The sequence below is a fragment of the Castanea sativa genome, chromosome 1 (assembly GCF_040712315.1).
Source record: "Castanea sativa cultivar Marrone di Chiusa Pesio chromosome 1, ASM4071231v1".
NCBI lineage: Eukaryota > Viridiplantae > Streptophyta > Magnoliopsida > Fagales > Fagaceae > Castanea > Castanea sativa.
This window is the reverse complement of record NC_134013.1, coordinates 16,134,653-16,147,220: the sequence shown is the minus strand read 5'-3', so window position 1 is coordinate 16,147,220 and position 12,568 is coordinate 16,134,653.

Sequence of the window (12,568 nt, the reverse complement as noted above, 5' to 3'; positions counted from 1 at the left end):
AGACCGAGAAGTCCTTAGGCCAGACCCTTACGCAAAATGAAAAGCTAACCACGCAGCTAGCGGAGCTAAAAAGGGAAAAAGATGGTGTCGAGGCCAGCCTGAGGACAATGAGGACCCAGGTGGAGGGGCAACGCAAGCTTCTTCATCAAAGGGATGAAGAGTTATCCAAAGCTCAACAGGAACACTCTGACTTGAAGAAGGAGCTTGCCAGGATGAAGGACGAGGCTCGTACCTTCAAGGACTCTATGGAGGCCGCGAAGAAGGCCGCTTACAAGGAAGGGGTAGTGGCGACAGAAAACCAGCGAACTGAGGAGTTCGCCGGGCTGTGTTGAGAGTACTGCCAGCAAGTTTGGGAGGAAGCCTTAAATGTGGCAGGGATTCCCTCAACTTCCGAGTTGAGGAAGCCCGAAAACGTTTGGCTTCCCTTAGACATCTAGGAGATAGAAGAACTTCCTCTTGTCGCCCCTGCCCCTGAAATAGCACCTTCCATGCTCCCTCCCAAGATCCCAGAGCCCATTCCTACTCCTACAGAACCTACGAGTTCCAATAAAGAGAAGGAACAGGGTGAAGGTGCCGAGGAGGCTACTAGCCAAAGCGCCGAGCCTAATGTCCCTCCACCAGTGGCAACAAACAAGGGAAAACAAGTCCAGTCCTCTTTTGAAATGGAGCTAAAAAGCATAGAAGCTGCCAGCACTTCCGAGCAGAACCCCCCTTCTAAGGCTTAGGGTTTAGGGTATTTAGGACTTCTCTTTTTATCGTGTAACAAATTTTTGAATTTTTGCTTTGTATGTACATTGACAAAAATTAATGACAAACTGTTTGGTTCGATTTTCATTTGCCTTGCAATTTTTAGTATAATAATGCTCATCAGCACAAAAATGAATGAATGGAACAATTAACACCACTTGCAATATTTTAATTTGTCATGATTTTAAATAAAAGCACATATACTTAGCTTATATTTTGCAAATCAGGACCCAAGAACAAAACATATGTGAAACAGCAATATACAATAAAAAACTTAACTTAGAATTTAACTTGGGACATAAAGCAATCCAAGTGTTTCATTAACTCCTCAGTACTAATGTGAAATGGTTTTTTTTTTTTTGCTAATGTTCTCAAAGTAAAGGGTTCAAAGACCCGACATAACCAAACTTCCTTTCTAGAACAAGTAGGATGCCAATTTTTACAAGGCATGTGGTCCGAGGACCATGCATGTCCAAGCTTTATCTAATACTTATAAATTGCAACTTGAGATGTTAATTTACCCAAAGTAGAAGGTCTGTGAACCTGACATAACTAAGGCTCTGTTTAACAAATGATAAGATATCAATTTCCACAAGGTATGTGGTCCGAGAACCATCCATGACCAAGTTTCTGTTTGATACTTGGTAATAGTAACTTGAGATGTTAATTTCCCCAAAGTAGAAGGTCTGTGGACCCGACATAACTAAGGTTTTGTTTAACAAATGATAAGATATCAATTTCTACAAGGTATGTGGTCCGAGGACCATCCATGACCAAGTTTCTGTTTGATACTTGGTAATAGTAACTTGAGATGTTAATTTCCCCAAAGTAGAAGGTCTGTGGACCCGACATAACTAAGGTTCTGTTTAACAAATGATAAGATATCAATTTCCACAAGGTATGTGGTCCGAGGACCATCCATGACCAAGTTTCTGTTTGATATTTGGTAATAGTAACTTGAGATGTTAATTTCCCCAAAGTAAAAGGTCTGTGGACCCGACATAACTAAGGTTCTGTTTAACAAATGATAAGATATCAATTTTCACAAGGTATGTGGTCCGAGGACCATTCATGACCAAGTTTCTGTTTGATACTTGGTAATAGTAACTTGAGATGTTAATTTCCCCAAAATAGAAGGTCTGTGGACCCGACATAACTAAGATTCTGTTTAACAAATTATAAGATATCAATTTTCACAAGGTATGTGGTCCGAGGACCATCCATGACCAAGTTTCTGTTTGATACTTGGTAATAGTAACTTGAGATGTTAATTTCCCCAAAGTAGAAGGTTTGTGGACCCAACATAACTAAGGTTCTATTTAACAAATTATAAGATATTAATTTCCACAAGGTATGTGATCCGAGGACCATCCATGACCAAGTTTCTGTTTGATACTTGGTAATAGTAAGAGATAAACCCAAATACATATTGATAATTTGAACCACGAACGATAAAAGTGCTTTTTATTAATAATAATACCTTCGTAGGTTGTTTACATTCCAGGAGCGTTGTACAATTTTTTCATCTAGATCAGCTAGTCGATATGATCCTATGCCTGCTACAGAGATGATCCGATAGGGTCTTTCCCAATTTGGTCCTAGCTTTCCCCATACTGAGTTTTTGGCAGTACCCACAACTTTTCTCAACACCAGATCCCCAGGCGTTAGTGGCCTTAGCTTCACATGGGCATCATACCCTTGTTTAAGCTTCTGCTGATAATAAGCCATTTGGACCATAGCGGTCTCTCACCGTTCCTCAACCAAATTCAGGCTTTTCTCCAAGAGACCATCGTTATTTTCTGGACTAAAAGAACTCATCCTTAGCGTGGGGAAACCAGATTCTAAAGGTATCACCGCCTCGGCCCCATAAGTTATAGAGAATGATATTTCTCCAGTGGATCTGCGCGGCGTAGTCCGATACGTCCATAAAACATGCGGTAGCTCCTCTACCCATCTACCCTTCGCGTCATCTAGCCTCTTCTTGAGTCCACTGACTATGATTTTGTTAACGGCCTCGGCCTACCCATTTCCCTGAGGATAAGCTGGGGTGAAGTATTCGTTTGTGATGCTTATGTCACTACAATACTTCCTAAAAGCTCTACTATCAAATTTAACGCCATTATCTGAAATAAGTGTGTAGGGTACCCCAAATCTAGTGACAATATTCTTCCAGATAAACTTATTGGAGTCGATATCCCTAATATTTGCTAAGGGCTCAGCTTCGACCCACTTGATGAAGTAGTCGGTTCCCACGAGTAGCCACATTTTGTTTCCCACAGCCCTCGGAAAAGGCCCTACTATATCCAATCCCCATTGAGCGAAAGGCCAAGGACTGGACAAAGGACTAAGGACTCCCCCAGGTTGATGAATGCTGGGAGCAAACCTTTGGCATTGGTCACACTTTCTCGCGTAGTCTTGAGCTTCCTTCTGCATATTGGGCCACCAATATCCCTGAGTCAGAGCCCTATGGGCTAAGGACCTTCCCCCAGTATGGCTTCCGCAAATTCCCTTTATGCAATTCTTCTAAAAGTGCCTCCGTTGACTCAGGGTGTACACATAACAAGTATGGTCCGGAGAAAGAGCGTTTATATAATTTCTGATCCTCGGACAGCCAGAATCGATGCGCCTTTCGACGAATCTTATCTGCTTCAAACTTGTCCACGGGAAGAATGTCGCCTTTTAGAAAAGATACCACAGGGTCAATCCAACTAGGTCCGGGCCTTATCAGATGGATACGGACGGCACTTGCAGTGGTCAGAGTTGGTTCTAGCAAGTTTTTAACGAGGATAATCCTAGGCAAACACTGAGCCGAGGACGTCGCCAAAGTGGCCAACGAGTCTGCATGTGTGTTTCCACTTCTAGAAACGTGAGAAAGGATAAAAGACTCAATCTCAGATTGTAAGCACTTGACATGGGTCAGGTACTCTTGCATTCTTGGGTCCCTAGCCTCCATGGTCCCCGTTACTTGGCCAACCACTGACTGAGAATCCAAGAACATATGAACTTCCTTTCCCCCCATTGTACGTACCATGTTCATACCTACCAAAACCGCTTCGTACTCGGCCTCGTTATTAGTTACCGAGAACGCTAATCTCAACGATTTTTCAAAGACAATCCCCTCAGGGGACACCAAAACAAGTCCAACCCCAGACCCCTTTTGGTTGGCTGCCCCATCAACATACACGTTCCAAATCGGTGGTCCTTTGCTTGTGATCATGCCAACTGATTTTTCATCCATGTGTGATTCCTTCACAGTTTCTTCTAATGATGGTTCGGCTAACTCTGCCACCAAATTCGCAAGAACCTGGACCTTCACTGAGGTATGTGGCATGTATTTGATATTAAAAGCTCCCAAAATAGTTCCCCACTTAGCTACCCTTCCCGAATAGTCAGCACTTCCCAATACTGACTTGAGAGGCAGTTGGGTCAAAACCACCACAGTGTGGGATTGGAAATAGTGAGGAAGCTTCCGCGTGGCATGAACTACAGCCAGAATTGCCTTCTCTAAAGGCAAATAACACACTTCAGTTTCATTCAAGGATTTGCTGACATAATAGACCGGTCTCTATACCCCACCGTTGTCCCTTATAAGGACCAGGCTGACTGCATGGACAGCCACAGCTAGGTATGCAAACAAGATTTCATCAACCTCTGGCTGAGACATAATGGGTGGCCGGGAAAGATATTCCTTAAGTTGCTGGAAAGCTAAAGCACACTCCTCGGTCCACTGGAATCCTTTCCATTTATTCAACAGTTAGAAAAAAGGTCTATACTTGTCAGTTGAGCGAGAGATAAACCTGTTGAGGGTGGCGGTCATTCCGGTCAATTTCTGAACTTCCTTTGGATTTCGAGGTGGTTGTAAGCCTTGGATGACTCTAACCTGCGCTGGATTCACCTCCATTTCTCTATGAGTCACCATGTAGCCTAGGAACTTTCCGGAACCCACCCTAAAAGAACACTTTGAGGCGTTAAGGTGCAGCATATACTTTCTAAGTATTTGAAAGCTGTCTTACAAATCTTTCACATGCGTAGGTACTGTCTTACTCTTTATTACCATATCATCCACATATACCTCAATGTTCTTTCCAAGTTGCGACTCAAACATTTTGGTCATCATCCTTTGGTAAGTAGCCCCAGCGTTTTTCAACCCGAACGGCATTACTTTATAGTGATAGTTCCCTGTTGGAGTAATGAAAGCAGTCTTCTCCTGATCATCCGCCACCAATGGAGTTTGGTGATACCCCTAGAAAGCATCTAAAAAGCTCATTCGAGGATGTCCGACCGTGGCATCCACAAGCTGATCGATGCGTGGCATTGGGAAAGAGTCCTTTGGGCAAGCTTTGTTTAGATCTGTAAAGTCCACACATACTCTCCACTTTCCGTTCTTCTTTTTCACCACAACTGTATGCGCTAACCACTCCAGGTAGAAAACTTCTTTAATAGCCCCAGCCCTTTTGAGCTTGAGCACTTCTTCTTTAACAGCCTCGGAATGCTCTTTGGAGGAACGCCGAGGTGGCTGCCTCCTAGGAACAACAACAGGGTTGACGTTCAAATGATGACAAATGAAGCTTGGGTCAACCCCCGGAGCCTTATAAGGATCCCAAGCAAAGACATCGATATTGTCCTTCAAAAACTTCACCAATTTCATCTTCTCTTGGTGTAGTAACCGTATACCAACTTGAAAGAACCTTTCGGGGTCATTGGCTATGAGAAACCTCTCCAAATCTTCACACATGGCTTCCTTTGCTGTCACCGCATCGGGCGCATCCAGAGTCGTTAATTGCTATAAGTCCTTCATAACCGAGGCCGAGGACTCTAATTTGGCTTGATGCAATACTGCAACCGATATGCATTGCCTTGCCACTGTTTGGCTACCAAGAATTTCTTCGATGAATCCCCCCGAGGGGAATTTTACTTTAACACGCAAAGTTGAGGAGACAGCACCCAAAGCGTGCAACCAAGGCCTGGCAAGGATGGCCGTGTATGAGGAATATGCGTTAACCACAATAAAATCCACCTCGACTGTTTCCGAGCCCGACTGTACAGGCAATCGAATTTGTCCCTTTGGTATGACAACCTTCCTTTTGAAGCTTATCAGTGGGGAGTCATAAGGAGTGAGATCCTCCAATTTTAACCTTAGCCCCTTGAATAAGTCGAGATACATAATATCCACGCCGCTGCCTTGATCGATCATCACCCTTCTGACGTCGTAATTCCCTATTCTCAAAGTGACCACCAGGGTGTCATCATGGGGTTGGATGGTCCCAACCTTATCCTCCTCCGAGAATCCCAAGACAAGCGCATTCCCTTTAATCCTCTTTGGCTTCAAGCCTGACTCCTCGGCCTGGGAGTGTGACACTGCCATCACCCGGGTAGGACAGGAACCGGTCCTGCCAGGTGCAGCGAAGATGACGTTAATCGTTCCCAAGGGTGGCCGAGATGAGTTGTTCTTCTGATTATTTGAGCCTGACTGACTGCCTCGCCCGTTAGGTTGGTACAAGTGCTGCTTCAACTTCCCCTCGCTAACAAGCTGTTCTAGATGGTTCCAGAGGGTCCGATAATTCTCGGTAGTATAACCCACATCCTGATGGTACCGGTAAAAAAAATTCTGATTTCGCTTCGTAGGGTCCCCCGCCATCTTACTGGGCCATCTGAAGTAGGGTTCCTTACGGACTTTCTCCAGTAGTTGGTGCACTAGTTCTCGGAATACAGTATTAACTGCTTGAGGAGTGGCTAAGCCAGACTGCCCAGAGTAATCTCTCCTCGGCTTATTGTTGTGATACCTGTCCGACCTAAAATCCCTTCTCTCCTGCGGGATAACCTTCGCCTTACCCTTACCCTGCTGTTGACATTCCTTAACCCTTTTGTACTCGTCAATACGGTCCATGAGGCGACGTACACTCCATACGGGCTTTTTGGTCAAGGATTTCCTCAAGTCATGATCAGTGGGAAGGCCCACTTTAAAAGTATTGATCACCACCTCGTCAAAATCTCCATCTATCTCGTTGAACATCTCTTAATACTTGTCGAAGTATGCTTTCAACGTCTCACCCTCCCTCATGGCTATAAATAATAGCGAGTCCAACGGTCGAGGAACTCTGCTGCATGTAATGAACTGAGACGCGAATGCCCTAGTAAGTTCCCGGAACGAACCGACAGACCCTGACTTTAGTCCATTGAACCATCTCATAGCAACAGGTCTTAAGCTAGAAGGAAAGACTTCGCACGTCAAGGTTTCATTGTGAGAATGCACCGCCATCCTCTGATTAAAGTGGCTCACATGTTCCATCGGGTCTGTTCGGCCATTATAAATGGTGAAGGTGGGCTGGGTGAACCGCCTAGGGAGCCTTCCATTCTCAATCCTGCATGAGAAGGGTGATTTGGAGAGTTGGTGTAGCGCTCGGCTCATAGCGTCGTTCCCCAAGCCCCTAGAGGGAAGCTTCCTATGCTTACGACCCTGTAGGTCATCCTCTTCGCAAGAGAAGGTTTCGCTGGGGGGAGTCCTGGACCTTGAACTATAACTGCTTCCCCAGGATTCCCCTAAAGAAGGATTGGATGGGGGTGAAGCCCGCCTTCGTCTGACACGGCGCAGCTTCTTCTTGAGGTGGTCAATCTCCCTCCGCATGGCTTTGGCATCATCCTCATGGGTGGCACTACCTCCGCCGCGCGTATGACTCGCCCCAGGATATACGGTATGAACACTTCCCTCTCGATCCCTCCGGCGCTCAAGACGCTCAAAAAGATCTTCGGGCTGTGATCCTTGAGATTTCGCATGATGCGAACCCAAGCCTGCCATGATGTTCCAATTCCTTCAACGCTAGAGTTTCCACAGACAGCACCAATTGTAAGGGCACAATTGTACCCGGTCCCAAAAACAAGTGTTGGGCTCGGGCCCAATGAGCCTTATACAATAAACTTGTAGAGAATGGATTTGAAATCTAGGTTCGGGATGTTGGAAGTTTGATTAACAGACTAGAATGTCATAATCTAAACAAAAGGTAAACGAATATGACAAAGAGACCTCCTCGGACGTAAGCCGAGGACGATGTGTGCATATATATTCTCTTTCTATGCCAAAATTTACAATTCTTAGTTCCTGTTTTCTCTCAGCAGAAAGCGCAGATCCCCCCCTCTTTCCTCTTTCGTTTCCTTATATATTTCTTCTTCACTGGTTCATCCACGTGTCATACAAATCTTCCCCCTGAATACTTGTCACTTCAACCACCTTCTTGAAGTCTTCAAATAATAGCAAGGAGGCTGAATCCTACTATTCAGAGGTCATTTCCCCATTAATGCGGCCAGGGAGGTAGATGCAGGGTCTTTAATGTGGCGGTAGCAGCCTTTTCCTTAGATATTTCTCTCACATCCTCGCTTCTAGAGGGTGCTTGGATCACCCTCTTACCCATTAATTTTTCCAGAATTCTGCCTTTAACCCGTTAGCAAGTCCTAGGGTCATTGCCGAGCCTGTCTGAAGAGACATTCCTCCTCGGACAACTCCTCGGACCTTTACAGTGCAGATTGACTTGTAGGCCTAGAGGCCCTGATAAAAAACAAACTGGTACCAGCCAATCAGGCCCAAAGCCCAAATGTTTATTCAGGAGTTTTTTACCCCTCACAATATCAACCATCCAGAGGTAATTGCTACACTAAATCAAATATAGGTCGCCAATTGTTTTTTCCTAGTTTGACCATAAGGTAACAAGATTTAGAGAAATTAAGTTTATAATATAAATTTTGAGAGCATCGAGTAGCTTAGATTTAAATAACATCTCTATATTCTTTGGTGTGATAAAATACTTAGAGTATTAGTATAAACCCCACATTTTTGCAATCAAATTCATAAGATTCTTGTCATTGTTAGTCTCATCTTTTGCAAGTAAACCAACATAAATTTCATTGTTTTCAGGTGGAACAAAGTTTGTATTTTAAAAAACAAGAATCAAAGGAATGTATAATGAGAATATCATCAAAGTTATAGACACTTATTGTTCTTTTTTATAGTAAAAATCCTAAGAATATTTTTTTATAATTTTTTTTTCAGACCGTCCCAACCTAGCTGAGCCAGGAATGATAGTTATGAAGGGTCTGTTTGGAATCTACTTATTTTATTGAAACTAGATTTTTTTTGCTAAAAGTACTATAGATAAAAGTAAAAGTTAACTAAAATAGTACAATAAGACCCATAAATAGTACCAAAAAGTGCAATGAGATCCATGAATAGTAGCAAAAATAAGTTGAATAGTAAAATAAGTTGCCAAAAATAATCTTGCCAAACAAACACGAAAAACCAAAATTATGTCTTTTTTGGCACTTAACTCAAACCACCTATATTTTTATGGTGATATTTGTAAACTTTAAATTGTGTAAGCTTAAGATTAGGGGTGTTAATTCGGGTTAGCGTGTCGGGTTCCTGTCGTGTCGAGATAGGGATATTCGACTAAATGACTCAATTTTAACCCGACCCATTTAATAATCGTGTCATGATCCTTCAACCCTAACCTGATTTGTTAATAAGGCGAGTTGACCTGACCCAATCCATTTGATACGCTTAATAAACGAGTCATGTTGGGTTGACACGAATGTAACACAACCAATTTTAACCTGCATAATATTTAACGTAACATCCATCGAGAAATAATTTTTTTTTTACATTCCAAAAGCAGTACATACACTTCAAATTTTCAACCCACATTCAAAATAATATAGTTCAACAAAAATATAACATATATATAAAAATAAGTTCTTTACACTCTAAAAGAAGTGCATACAATTCAACCCAAATTCAAAATAACATAGTTTAACAAAAATAACATAGTTCAACAAAAAATATAATATCCTTGAAACTCGTTAAATGCTAAGTATCAATATTGAAATAATTGGAGCAAATAGTAGACTAATCATGACTATGACTACAATTATCATCCATAGAGAGAGAGAGAGAGAGAGAGAGAGAGAGAGAGAGAGAGAAAGAGAGAGAGAAAGCAATAACCGGTTTGAGACTTTAAGTTTGAGAATTGGGCATGAGACTATAAAATAGTAGATTGAGTAGCACGACCAAAATTAAAAAATAAAATAAAAGTAGATATTTATAAGAAGGTTTAGAGATTTAGGGTTTGTAGGGTCTAGAGATCTAGGGTTTGTAAAGTTTTAATTTCCAATTATATCCCTTGTAAGTTTTTGTAATTACTCATTTTTCTTTTTAAATTTAAAATATATGTTGGAGATAAAAGGTATTTGACAAATCTAAAATAAAATGAATATTATTTGTTATACGAGTTAAACAGGTTGTGTTAAGTGGATCATTTTGGTTTGACATAAATAAATCGGTGTGTTAAACGTGCCTATTGTGAGTTATGCGGGTTGACCCACTTATGACATGTCTCTTATTGTGTCGCTTTTAAGTCGACCCGTTTATGATCCAAACAAGGCACAACCCTAACCTGCAAAAACCCGTGTCGTGTTTGCGGGTTGGGTCGAACATTGACACCCCTACTTAAGATTATAACTCTTATTTTTATATATATTTAATTTCAATAATAGATAATATGTATAAAAATAAGTCTTTCACTTTTTAATTACTTTTTAAAAAAATAATTAATTACTTTTTTATATTGTTTCCATCTAAATAAATTTTGATAAAAGTAGGTTTGAATATTTAACTAAATTGGGTAAGTTATTTTCTAAAAAAACACAGCATTTAATTTGACTTTTTACTCATTACTACTTGTTTAAAATATATATTGTCAAACTTGTCGTGTTATGGATGGGTTACAGCTGACACTTAGGCTGCGTTTGTTTCGGTGTAAATTAATTTTCGGGTGTAAAATAATTTCAGGTGAAAATATTTTCAGGAAAGGAAAATATTTTATAGTGTTTGGTTGCATTTTAAAAATTATATTAGAAAATAATTTCAAGTGTTTGGTAACATTCTGAAAATGCAAATTTTCTACTAGTTTCTCACATTTTCTCAGCCATTTTCCCAGCTTCCAAACAAATTTTATAATATAAAATTGTAATACATCAACTGTTAAACAAACAAAAATCAAAACAACACCATTCCCACATAAATCATTCGGTCAAACTGAGAGAGGGAGGAGGAAGAGATCTCACATCGCGATCTCACATCGCAAATCCGGTCCGATCTCACGGCGGTCGGTGCGATTTCACGGCGCGAGTTCTATGGCGCCTCGATCTCGCCGGTGAGCAATCGACAGCACGATCTCGCGCCTCGATCTCGTTCGCGCGAGCTCGACGGCGGGGCTTTGGGTTGAGGATGACGATCTAAGCTTCACCGGCGTGATCTGACCGGATTCGGCGATCTCCCTCTAGCTCTCTCTCTCTTTTCTGGTGTGACTACCGTTGCTCTCTCTCTCTCCTTTTCTATTTTCAGTCTGAAAAATTGTATTTCAAGGTAAAATAGAAACGGAAATTGATTTACAGCTGGAGAGGGTTATTTTACGGTCAATGTGGAAGTGATTTTTAGTTTGACCAAATTTTCCATTGAACCAAACACACGCAAATGCGAAAAATATTTTCTGAAATTGATTTACCGTCCAACCAAACGCGGCCTTACTAACAAAGGTTTGGAAGGCCAAATTTTGTACTATCATCATGTGTATATATATATTAAATCATACGAGTCATTAAATTATTTAAATAAATCAGTACACAAAGATAACATTTCTGAATACCACATAGTGGGTCAAAGGAACAATGTGAAAATACTTTATCTATATTTAACATAGACGTGTAGATGAATTAGAATTATACATTTAATTAAAAAGTAGTAACAAATTAGAAGTCAAATTATAGAATTTTTTTTAAAAGTTACCTTTTTGTCAAAAAAAATTACCTTATTTAGTTAGGTGTTTTTTTAAGATAAGATTAAACCTAGTTTTTTAATAAAATAAAATGGTAAAATGCAGTCAACAATTATAGGGTTTGGCTAATGCTAGCTAAGTCTAAAATATTTCAAAATTGACCAACTTGGTCTATAATCACCGTGAGAAAGGAGAAAAATAAGAAATGCTTTAGAGAGCAAATTGGTTAGTTTTGAAATATCTTTAGTTGGTATTAGTCTAAACTTCAAAAATGTTGATTGTATTAAAAAAAAAAAACCAGATGACAATATTATAAAATGTCATTCAAAATATATATATTTTAAATTTATATGATAAGGTTTTCACCCAAACTATGTTAAAGAATTTATCTCTAACTCGTTATGTAACGATTTATAAGACCATATACATGTATTAAATCGCAATGAGTTAATTAAATAATTAAAACAAGTTACATGACCGTTAAACATGTCATATGATAAAAGAACATGTGAATAATCTTTCCATTGCCATGTAGTGAGTTTGATGAATATTTCGCAAAACTTTGTCCATATAGATATGGACATACATATGGATTATAGATAGGGTTTGACTTCTATTTGTTTTTGTTTTTGTTTTTAAATAGTTTCAACCTATGATGTTCACTTCTGATGATAGCTCCTTATCATCAAACCAAGACACCAATCGTTGTTTTGTGTAGTTGAAAATTGAACTCCAGATCTCTTATTTAACTATTAAAGACTTTATTAGTTGAATTAACTGGAACCCACGACTTCTATTTGGTTTAGTGAAGCACTAAACGTGATACAAGCACAATATGTCTCTAAAATTAAATGTGTTAGTCTCGTGGCTTATCTAGTGCCCAATGCATTAGATCGAAGCTTCATTGTCATAAATATACAGATGAAACATTTAGTTCATGCTAATAATATTCTCTTCTTGTATTCCTTCATCTAAACACAATGGGTTAATGTTTAGCTAGG